Source organism: Mustela lutreola, chromosome 2 (assembly GCF_030435805.1).
Source record: "Mustela lutreola isolate mMusLut2 chromosome 2, mMusLut2.pri, whole genome shotgun sequence".
Lineage (NCBI taxonomy): Eukaryota > Metazoa > Chordata > Mammalia > Carnivora > Mustelidae > Mustela > Mustela lutreola.
This window is the reverse complement of record NC_081291.1, coordinates 54,597,760-54,609,661: the sequence shown is the minus strand read 5'-3', so window position 1 is coordinate 54,609,661 and position 11,902 is coordinate 54,597,760. Positions and strand designations below refer to the sequence as shown.

General features: G+C 48.1%; 1 protein-coding gene across 3 annotated transcripts in view; it reads left to right on the top strand.

Annotated features, from left to right (window-relative positions):
• Window positions 1–901: 901 nt before the first annotated feature.
• The window catches only part of TMEM40 (transmembrane protein 40), a 32,784-nt gene continuing 21,783 nt past the window's right edge, over window positions 902–11,902 (top strand). For 2 of the 3 annotated variants that reach the window (XM_059161789.1, XM_059161787.1), the window contains exon 1: window positions 902–981. The gene's annotated coding sequence lies outside the window, so the exon portion shown is untranslated. Of the gene's footprint in view, window positions 982–1,704; window positions 1,785–11,902 lie in introns of those variants that run through there. The other variant, XM_059161788.1, reaches the window with a different exon arrangement.

The following is an 11,902-nucleotide window of genomic DNA, read 5'->3' as shown; positions in this document are numbered from 1 at the left end:
ATGGTTGCCATGAGGTAGAGAGAAGAGGTTGGTTTTGGGATACATTGATGGGGGGCCAACAGGGTTTTCCAGATATGTCAGATACAGAGTATGAAAGAGCAAAGAGTCAAGGATGACTCAGATCTTGGCCTGAGCTTAGGATCCAAATAACTCCTCTTCCAGGAAGCCCTCCTGGGAATCCACAGCTCTCTGGGCCTTGCCCTAATGTGGCCTGTCATGGCCTGTCTCTAGCTTGCCTAGGTGCTTCCCAAAGCAGTATAGGACTTGTTTACTATTCTGCTTTCAAGTTGTTTGATAAGTGAGTAAGAAGCAAAGGCAGGCTGAGCTGGAGTTATTCTTGGACTCACTGTAGGTTAGTCCCCACCCCTCACCCCCTTGGGACCTGTGTTTTCCTGTCTGCACAAGGCAATGGATATTCTAGCCTTTGCCCAGTTTCCTCACTGGAGACGGCACTGCCAGTCCCATTCACAGGAGTCCCTCAGTCCTCTAAGAACTGGGCCTTGGGTCCTGCTCTATGCCCAACCTCACCCCTTGGGAAAGCACTGGGTTGGCCTACACGGCTGGGTCCTGAGTCAGTCTCACCAATGAGGTGGGATCTGGGACACACCCCACCTCCTCCCTGCTGACAGTTTGGCCCAGCCAAGCCGGGTGCAACCACCCCACACATCGCTGCCCCCTGACTAAGCAGTCATGGCCATGCTCTGGGGGTGGTTCTAGGGACTTAGCTGCCTCATCTGCTGTGCCAGGGGTGTCATGAGGAAATTTCAAATCAGACAGGAAGGCCTGGGGCCCGATAGTACCAGCAGGAAGGAATGCCACCCTGGTGAACGAGTGTGACCCAGGACAACTCATGCCCCGCCCCCTCCCTGTCACGGGGGTGTGGCCTGGCCTCTCCTGCCGCCCTCTTCCCCTGCCCAGTCTGGCATCTGCACAGTCCACACACGGCTTTCCTGGCAGCCAACACGGGGCTCCAGACCACAGGTACTGGGACACCTGCCGGGTGAGGGGCGGGGAGAAGGGTTAATTTTTAGAACAGGCTCTTCCACCGGCCTGATGTTTTGTGGTTCCTAGGTGGACCTGGAATTGCTCTGCACCTTCCTACCTGGGTGAGCACCTCAGTCTCCATCTCTGGAGGTGTCAGGGGAAGATGACAAATACTCACTTCCCTGGGTTGTTTTGAGGATTGGGCCAGCCCTTATCTGGTCATAGCAGGTGACCAACTCCTGTTTCTGTCGCCAGCTTGCTGCGGGACCTTCAGAAAAATCTTTGATGGCTCTGAGCCTGTTTCCCCATTTGTGAAATGAAGGGCCAAACTAGATCTCTGAAAGCTGCGTCCACTCTGCCCTTGCGGGACCAAACACTTGGGAGGACGAAGGTGTTTCCCTCCAAAACATCCCAGTTTCTGTGCTTTGACTAGCACGTGAAGGCAGCTGCCCTCCGGACATCCCCTCCGAAGGCGCCCTGGGCCGTCTGGGCTGGGCCTGATTGACTCGAGAAGATGAGGAGGCCTCTCTGCCTTGGGCTCAATAGCACCTCTGGGGAGAAAACGCTGAACTTGCAGAGCCGGGCCGTGGGGGAAGGGAGCCCTGTTGCGTGTCAGAGGCTCACCCAGGCTGAGGGGCCTGGGAGGGAGCCCCGCCCCCCAGTCCCGCCCCCCTCAGTCCCGCCCCTTCGGTCCCGCCTCCCCTAACGCAGCCACCTTGGTCGCGGGAGCCTCTCCGCTGGTAGGGTGCGTCCCAACCCGTCTCCTCAGAGGTGGCCTTCAGGCCTTCAGCCAATCTTTGGTAAGGGGGACAAAAGATGAGAGTCCTGTGCTTATTATTTTATGCTGCTTTGTTTAGAAACTGCCAGAAAAGTTGAGTCAGGAGTGTGTTAGGGGGAGTTGTGGTGAGGGAAGGATGCGGTGTTCTGTGCGGGGTCCAAACCAAGCGGACCTGTAAGTTATGGGCCCTCTCCTGTCTCTGACACCCGTGAAACTGGGGCTAGTGCAGCCCTCTAAAACGCCTCTAAACCTGTGCTGTGAAATCCCCTCAGGCCACTCTCCTAGAGCGCTCTCTGCTCTCCCTCCCGCTCCGGCTCCGCCGCGGGGTCCCGGGGGTGGGGGTGGGGGCGTGCGTGCTGGACCTGGGGGGGGTGGGTGGGGGGGTCTTCCTCATTCTTTTTTTCGTTCCATAACATCTTTACTGAGATATCATTCACATACCATCAAATTCACACTATTCAAGTGTACCAGTCAGTGTTTTTTTAGTATATTCAGTGTCCTGCACCCATCACCACTATCTAATTTAGAATTTAGAATTTTTATCACCCCCAAATAAACCCCGGACCCTTTAGCAGTCGCCCCACATTTCCTCCTTCCCCTGAAAACCTCTAATCTACCTTATGAATTATCTCTGTGGATTTGCTTATTCTGGATATTTTATATAAATGGAATCATTTAACAGGTGCTCCTTTCTGACTGGCTTTATTTTATTTTTTTCCACATAGCATGTTTTCAAGGTTTATCCATGCGGTGGCATGTCATCAGGACTTCATCCCTCTTTCTGGCCAAGTGGTGTTGTATGATTGTATCACATTTTATTTATCCGTTTATCAGTGAATAGACACTTGGGTTGTTTCTACTTTGTGGCTATTATGAATAAAGCTGCGTGGACATTCATGTGAAAGGAGTTTTTGTGTGGACATAGGTCTTCAGTTCTGTTGGATGTATACCTAGGAGTGGACTTGCGGGGTCATATGGTGAATTTATGTTTGACATTTAGAGAAGTCACTAAGCTTTCCCAAAGGAGCTGTACCATTCTGCAATCCCACCAACTATACATGAAGTCTCCCAATTTTCCACATCCTTGTTAGCACTGGTTATTGTCTGGATTTCTTATCGTAGCCATCCTAGAGGGTATGAAGCAGTATCTCGTTGTGGTTTTGTTTTGTGTCTTTTTAAAGTTTTAGTTATTTAGGTAGTATCTGTGCTCAATATAGGGCTCAAACTCATGACCCTGACATCAAGTCATATGCTCCTCTGAATGAGCCAGCCAGACGCCTCTCATTGTGCTTTTGATTTGTGTTTCTCTTAATAAAGAGATGTCAAACATTATTCCAGGTACTACTGACCATTTCTTTAGAGAAATGTCTGTTCAAATCTTTTGATTTTCAAATTAGGTTGTCCTAGTATTGTTGAGTAGTAGGCATGCTTGTTTTTCCAGGGGAGGGCTCTGAGGCTCTGAGAATGAATGTGGTGTGCAGTGATCCCATTTAGTGGAGGGTGGCGGTGGGAACTCAATCCAGGTCTATTGACTTTCAAGACCCAGCAAGCTCCTTCTCTAGAACTGGATGCCTCCTTTCTGGTTTTCACTGTTGCCAAATTGCATCTATGTTGTAGGGAGAGGGGGAGAGAGAGACAAGAGAAAAAGATGAAAAAGAGAGAGAAACTTTGGTGACAAAATGAGAAGGGAGGCTGGAGTGGCTCTGGCTGTTTAAATAGGCACCCACCTCGGAGAGTCAGAGCTCGGGAAAACCTTTTAAGAGGTTTCGGTTTCTTCCCATTAATCTTCAAATGTTGTGGGGGAGGGGCTCAACAATTTTTACAAGGGGGCTCACTGCCCCCTAGTTTTTCTTAGTTCCTAAATCTGAAACAAATCCTATTCAACCTTGAAACCCAACCAGAGAGCAACATCCCCTAGTGTTTAGCTGTGTCCAAGGATCTGAAGCAATGGTTGCCATGCTTTTTTTTTTTTTTCCTCTTTTTTTTCGGGGGTGGGGGACAGAATATGGGCAGGGACAGAGGGAAAAAGAGAGACAGAATTCCAAGCAGACTCCACACCCAGCACAGAGCCTGAAGCAGGGCTCAATCCCACTACCCTGAGATCACCACCTGAGCCAAAATCAAAAGTCCGATGCCCAACTGAATGAGCCACCCAGGCGCCCCAGTCACACTTCTAGATTGCACAGCCTTCCCAAGAAAAAAGCTTTAGGCACCCCCAACAGATACATATTTATAGATTTGGAAATGATATACAAGGACTGTGATGATTAGCTAATGTCTAAAGGCCCAATATACACTCAGTGTGAATTTAATCACGAAAATAGTGGATGAAAGTCCACATTCTGAGTAGTTTTCCTATAGGAATTTCATTAAGCAATACACATTGTATTGTTATCCATGCTGTGGCATGTCATCAGGACTTCATCCCTCTTTCTGGCTGAATGGTGTTATACAATTGTATTACATTTTTTAAATCCATTCATCAGTTAATGAACACTTGGGTTGTTTCTACTTTGTGGCTATTATGAATAAAGCTGCCATGGACATTCACATGTGTATTGCTTACTGAAATTACCTCTCCACGTGTGTGAGATCCCATTCATTGTTGTTTTCAACATGGTAAGGTGGCTGATAAAGGCCTTGAGTGAGGAGCAGCTAGCAGTCTGTGCTGCACTTTTCCTGCTGCTTGCTTGCACTTTCTGGATTAGAGTTATCTCCCATCTGTGGTTTCTTTGTAGGAACTCTTTGAAGCCATTTTTCTACTCTGTAGAAGTTGATTCGGTTAAAATGCATTGTTTGAGCCTCAAATCCACCCAACCTGGCACCAGTGTATCCCAATATATGGTAATAGGGTGAATCTAGAGAAATGAAAGACAGGGTCACAACAGACCTATTGTGGGGCTTCCCATTGGGCTTGGGATGCCCACTTAGTAGGCATGACATTCAGTATCTGACATATAGCCAAGGGTGTACATCAGGGTTGAACTATATACTGTTAGCTATTTTTAGTTAAAAGTTTAGTAGAAATAGGTGGACTAATATGTCCCTCCTGTACTTTGGAGGTTATAATTTGAGAGACTGGTAGCTTCTGAGCTAAGGACATCTAGGCCAACCTCTGCCACCCTTCATGACAGGGTGCCCATGACCAACCAAAGCAGTTCTCTAAAGAATTTTAGAAAATTGTTCTTATATATTGAGCTGGCATCTGCCCTAGTGACATCCCAGGTCCTGGCCTCTGGAGCTCACAGCCCCATGTGGTCCCTCTGTCCTGCAGGAACCCCTGCAGATACTGGGGGACAGTGACCAAGTCTGTCCACGCAGTGCTTATCCCTAGGCTTCTATTCCTCCAGCCACTTCTCTTGGCTTTGATCTTAATACCCCAGACATCCCCTGGATTATCTGTTTGTCTAGACCCTATTCTCTTCAGAAGCCAGGATTGAACATAGGATGGGAGATGGTGAAATATGGGTCACCTTCTTCACTGGAGTCTCTGTCTTTCTGTTAATATGACCTAAGAGTGTGTTAGCTTTGTTCTGTAGCTCTATCACTTTGTTGGCTCATATTACACTTTAACAAACAATGGTTATGCACCTGCTATCTGCTGGACACCAAGTTAGATGCTTATGCTAACATTTACTTATCTTTCAGAGGGTCTTTGAAAACTCCTAGGTCTTTCTGTATGAACAGCCTCCAAGCTGGGTTCACCCATCCTCTTTCTGCACAACTTGATTTTGTCCCTTTTTATTTTTCTATTTTATTTATTTATTTATTTTTAAAGATTTTATTTATTTGTCAGAGAGAGAGAAAGCACAAGCAGGGGAGTGGCAGACAAAGGAGAAGCAGGCTTCCCACTGAGCAAGGAGCCCAATGTTGGACTCGATCCCAGGACTCTGGGATCATGACCTGAGCCAAAGGCAGACACTTAATCAACTGAGCCACCTAGGCCTCCCGACTTTGTTCCTTTTTAACTTTCTAGGTTCGGCCTAGGTGCACTGCTCAGAGGCAACCTTAGGCCCTGGCTGCTTTGCTGGGTGTGCTGTGGCCAAAAGGTCACGTAGATTCATAACGGGTCCATCTGGCCCGTGGTCCACTGGCTGGGGGCAGTTTGGGTTGTTATCCCACCATTAAACTGCCTGGACAGACTTGAGACAGGATGGTGGAGGAGGTGGAAACTGAAGCATCTCCCTTCTTTCTCTCTGTGAGGTTCCCCTCATGCTTGACTTCAGACTCAGATTTGAGTTTATATCTAGACGCCTTGCTGTGTGACCTTGGGCAAGTCCCTTTCCCTTTCTGGGGCTTGGCTTTGGTGTCCTGGCTACAACTCTGTGGAGTTGTAGCTTGGAGAAAGGGAGAGTCCAACCAAACCTGGGAAACTGGGGGTGGGGTGGGGGTGAGGTTAAAGAAGAAGGTGTATGAACAAGTAGTATAAAGGAAAGAAGGAGATCCTAAAGAAACTTTGTAGGCTGGCATTTCTCGAAGCTCTTAAATTCAGTACTCTTCCACTTCTTTTTATGAAGCACTTTGTCTATGCCAGGGACTAGAATGTAATAGAGAGCAAGAAAAACATGATTCCTCTTCCTAGGGAGCTCAGAAGTAAAGTCTTTTTAACTTCAATCCTCACAGCAACCCTGCAAACAAGGACACCAATCCCCATTTTACAGGCAAAGAAACTGAGGCTTACAGAGGTAAAGTGATTTACCCAAAGATTTACTACAGAGCTGGGAAGCAAAGTGATAAAGCACTACTTGAATGGGCTCTGTCAGACCCCATTGCCTCAGTGACTTAATCAAAATACCTCTCAGTATAATGTCCCAGCAAAAGACATGATAATTTTACCATGTACTTTCCTATCCACAACCCCATATGCACTCCAAAATATGAATAACAAGAGTGATGTTATTATCTGTCTTGCAAATGAGAATAAAAACCCAGAGGGTGGAAGTGATGTGCCCAAGGGCCCAGGGTGGGTTGGAGGCACGACCAGGACAAAGCTCTTGGTCTTATGACGGTTGAGTCAGTTTCCTCCCTCACCCTTGTCCCTGCCCTGACAGTGCTGAGAGGACTTATGAGCCACACCTTGGGATCCCAAAAGCTGATGATAAGATCATTTCCGTTTCAGGCCTCTGGCTTCCAAGGGTCTGTTCCTGATTCATTCCCCTCCCTAACTGTCCTGATGGTGGGATAGAACAGCTCCGGACCTGGGCATTGGCACTGTCCAAAATGTGCAGCAATAGTGCCCAGGCCTGGACTCCAAGATGGAAAGGCTGACCTGGAAGATGTCAGGGATTGAGGTCTGTGACATTTCCCAAAGCTGCTCCAAAATACACTAAACCATATTCTGGGGGAAAAGAGCTATGCTCTTGCATGCTTTAGGGAAGCATAGGAATAGGGTAAAAGAGCTTTCTCTTCTGCAGGCCTTTTCAGAGGATTTAATATGCAATTGCACATTTTAGAACTCCAAGGTGGGGGCTATGGAAAGCAGTGTCACACAAACATCTTTGAACACAAAATCTTGGGGCATTTCAATGGCTTGCTGTTCCCCACAAGAAACTAGATGCATCTTATTGTTAGAACTTGCTGTCCTGGGCCTTCCTGCAGGTCATATCAACCGAGTCCCAAAGTTCTTTGCTAACTGGATGAATCAGGTAGACATTAACTGGAGGAGAGCGCTAGAATGCCAAAGCTGAAAGAACCTTACAGAAGGCAGCCCAGCTTCTACATATGGGGTAACTGAAGCCTAAGGAGGGGCGAGGCCAGAGGCAGGCAGGGAGAGGTTCTGGTAGTCTAAGTGGACTACGCTCTGCCTAGCATGTGGTGGTTTTATCAACAATGCAAACTTCCTTGAGCCACAAACTAACCCTAACTTTTCTCCTAACAGCAGCTCCCTGAGTGGAAACCTCCAAAGGAAAGAGAGCTGGAAATCTGCCCTGTCAACGGTGCTCCTAAGGAAATTGGATTATTAGCCAAATTGGGGAGACATTGAGCATGGGCAAGGAGAGGGGATATTCTCATTTATTAAGTGCCATTATTCTGGGCTTGTTATAGTCACAATATCATTTAATCCCCACAACACTCTCAGGGACATATATTAATATCCCACTTTATAGATGGAAAACTGAGGCTGAGAGGAACCAGGCATCTAAGGGACAGGGATAAGAGCACAGTAACAACCAACTTCAGAGCCCTCAGTTCCCTTATTAGCTCTCTTGGGAAGGAGGCAGTGGGAACAGAAAGGCCAGGCCTCTTGAAGGGAAAAATGAGACAAGCTTGGGCTTTGGCTGGCTGAGGAGAAAGGAGCCAGGGCATCCTTCCTATCTTTGGAGTTTGGGGGCCCAGGAGCATGATGGAGTCAGAGAGGGAAACTGGTTTAAGAAAGCTGTTCAGGGGCGCCTGGGTGGCTCAGTGGATTAAAGCCTCTGCCTTCCGCTCAGGTCATGATCCCGGGGTCCTGGGGCTTTCTGCTCAGCGGGAGCCTGCTTCCTCCTCTCTCTCTGCCTGCCTCTCTGCTTACTTGTGATCTCTGTCTGTCAAATAAATAAATAAAATCTTTAAAAAAAAAAAAAGAAGAAGAAGAAGAAAGAAAGAAAGAAAGATGTTCAGCCTCTGCAGGGTTCCAGGCTGTGGCAGGCACTGGGGTTAGAGACTATGGCAGCCTGAATAATGGCCCCCAAAGATGTCTGCATCCTAATCTCTGGAAATGGACTAAGTAAGCTTACATGGCAAAGGAGAATTCACATTGCAGATGGAAGTAACGTTGCTCATTGGCTGACCTTAAAACAGGGAGTTGATCCTGAATGACCTGGGTGGCTCAATGTCACAGTGACACAAGGGTCCTTAAAAGTGGAAGAGGAAAGGGGCATCTGGCTGGCTCAATCAGTACAGGTGTTGGAGAAACAGCAGCAGCAAGGAACAAGAGTAAGGAAACGGATTTTCCTCTAGAGGCTACCGAAAGGAATGCAGTCCTGCTGACCCCAGGGATACCTGTGTTAGACTTCTCACCAGCAGAACTGTGAGAGACTAAATTTGTGTTGTGTCACAAGTCATATTCCCAAAAGGGACAGGCTGATGGTCTTACCTGGGTCCAGGGCAGTGACTGCTTATCCTGGAGCTGTGTCAGCCAAACCAGGATACATTTGAAATTAGGGTGTATGCCTGTTTGGGGTGGCTTGGGAAGCCAAAGGAGATTCTGGAGGACTTTGGTATAACCTCCAGAAGAAAGGGCTTCAATCCCAGGTAGGCAAAAACAAGCTTCCACCCTTAGTCAGCTCTGTTCTCTGCAGGGCTACTGTTTCTGCTTCCAATTCCCTTAATCCCTTTACTGCCCTGGGCCTGTTTTTGTGATTCAGAGGCACAAGGCTACAGTCTACCTACAGGGAAAGGGCCATTCGCCTGACATTCAAGTCCAGGATGATTTTCCCGACCTCACAGGCTTCCTACCCCTTCAACTGCCTGCCACCCACTTCCTCTAGTAAACCTTTATCCCCTTCTGCCTTTTGCCACCTGTTGAAATCCACCTCAGTCCCCTCCTCCAAAGTGGGGCAACAGGGGAGGGTAAGGAGCTCCTAAATCAAGAGTCAGGGCTCTGGAGTCAGCCTTGCCCCTAAGCTGCCTTGAGACCTTGTGCAAGTTCTTCTCCATTTCTGGGTCTCAGTTTCCCTGTTTATAAAATAGGACAAGAATCCCCTCTCTGCTTCCCTCCTGGTTCACAGGAGGATCTGGGCTGGGAAAGCACTGTGAGTCTGTGATGGCTGGGTGTCCCCTAGTGTCCCTCCCACTCTGGGCCCAGGCCCTTTTGACAGAGGAGCTTAGGAAATGTGGGTTGAAATGAAAGGGAAATCCAGTTTAGCAAGACCTGTGGGTATAGAGGCCCTGGCCCCACCAGTGACTCAGCAGGGCTGGGCCTTTGGGAAAAATATGCTAGAAAGTTAGGCATTCTGTTTCCTTGTAGGACCAGCCTCGGATTTGGATGGTGGTGGGGAGCACCTGTGAGAGGGGATTTTAGGGGCCTCTAAATCAGAGGGATTTAGGGAATCCCTAATAGAGGGAAAGGGGCTTCTCTGCTGGGGGCAGGGGTTGGATTCGAGTACACACATCAGCTAGGAGACCTTGAACAAGTCACCTGTCTATCTGAACCTCAGTTTCTTCTGCATAAAATAAGACTTACATTCATGAAATAAGATCTTGGGGAACATGCCATGTTCTCTCTCCTCCTTTTGCTTGCTTCACTTCTCCTGTCTTAAGACCTCGTGGTTCATCTTGTTTCAGAGTGCACACACTGTGCCCTTGAGCTTTGGAAGCCCATCCCAGAAATCCATCGGCCAATGCCTGATGCTCCACCATTAGGTCTGCCCTTTTGAGTTAAGCATTGCTCCGCACCCCGATCCTTGAACTTTAATTTTTTCAAAACTCCATTTCTCCTTTCTCATAATAGAAATGTGGAGGGGGAGCGATGGGGCAAGGACATTAAAAGGAGAAATAGGGCTTCCCCAGGTCCCACCTCCATGATAATTCCATTTCCCTTGCTTCTGACAGATAAGCTGAGCAAATGCCTGAGGCAGTTCCCCCGGCCATGAGGACACTGCTCTGAGGACACTGCTCGGGGCTCCAGGATGACTGACTAGAGCCAAGTCAGCATCATTTGCATAGCACTCCCATGACTTAGTGGCTTCATTCCTGGTACTAATAACAGGGGCCTGAGGAGAGGTGACAGCTTCACTCCTTCCCATCTCCCAACACAGACTAAGCAACTCCCTTTGCTCAGCTGCTTACTAGCTCTGGCCCCAGGAAAGTTTCTTGGTCTCCCTGTACCATCTAGAAAGTGGGCACAACCACAGTGAGCCATCACAGAGTTGTGAGAAATACATGAGATGACACCTGTAACATGCTTAGAGGGTTGCCTGCAAGATGGGAAGTACTTGGTTGTTGTCGTCATCACCATAATCATCATTATTATCATCATCTTCATCATTTTTGTTTTTTGCCAGGCCTGGTGCAGGCTTCAGGTGACACAGAAATGAATCAGTTTCAGTCTCTCCCTTGATGGGTTCAGGCTCTAGTGGAGGAGACACACCCTGCTGAGTCCTGAGCAGAGATTTGTGTGTGACTAAGAACAGTGGCCGTGGAGTTGTGCAACAAGGTGCCCTACCCTGAGGAAGAAGAGTCTGGCACAAGGCAGAACTGATGAGGCTCAGGAGGGTGATATGCCTGGGGACCAGCTGGAGGTGCCCTCTGGGCCTCCCCCCAATCTCTTTCTTCTTTAGAGTTGCCTTCTGCAACTACTTCCCTTGTGGGACAAGGCCCTTTGCCTCTATGCCTTTGTACATGGTCCCCTCTGGCCCTTCTGAACTCACCCCAGCACTCTCTCCTTCAGGAACTTTCCCTGACTAACCCTGGTCTGACTTGGCCCCTGGGCTCCCACAGCTCCCTAGTCTACCATGAAATTCCTTGAGGACAGGGATGCAACTTGTTTATCATGTATTCCCGTTTTAGCATACAGTAGATGCTCACTTAACAGATGTAATATAGGAGAGGGAAAATGTGTATCAAAGATCCGGACTACGAAGTTTCATTTTTTCTCAAACAACAGGAAAACAGGCAGCTGTTGGCAAGGACTCAGCGACTCAACAATGTCTCCACATTTGTTTTGGTTTTTCCTCATGGTCACAAGGTGGTCACTGGGTGCTCTTGCCATCACATTTATGTCCAAGTAAGGAAGGAGAGGCAAGACACACCACCAGCACTGTTGGCTTCTTTTGTCAGGAGAAGAAAAACCCTTCTCAGAACCCTAGCCAACTTCAGCTACAAGGAAGGATGACAAAACTAGTATCTAACTGGGACTGGAATAACAAAATTGTAGTTTCATTAGTAAGAAAGAAGGGTAGGACTGATGAGAGCAAGGAGGATTAAAGGTGTGGGGTAGGAAGGATGAGGACTGGTTAGGTAACTAGCATAGGGCTTTCTAAAGGAGGAGTTATTTTAGCTGTGCTTGGAAGGTCAGAAATAATTTTGACAGAGTGTGGGCAGGGTTGTGGCTAGACACCGAATATCTGAGGGTAATAGGAGGTCTGTAGAAGAGGAACCTCACATTCACTGAGCACTGCCATCCTTCCTCCCTAAGGTACTACCATCACCAGTTCACAA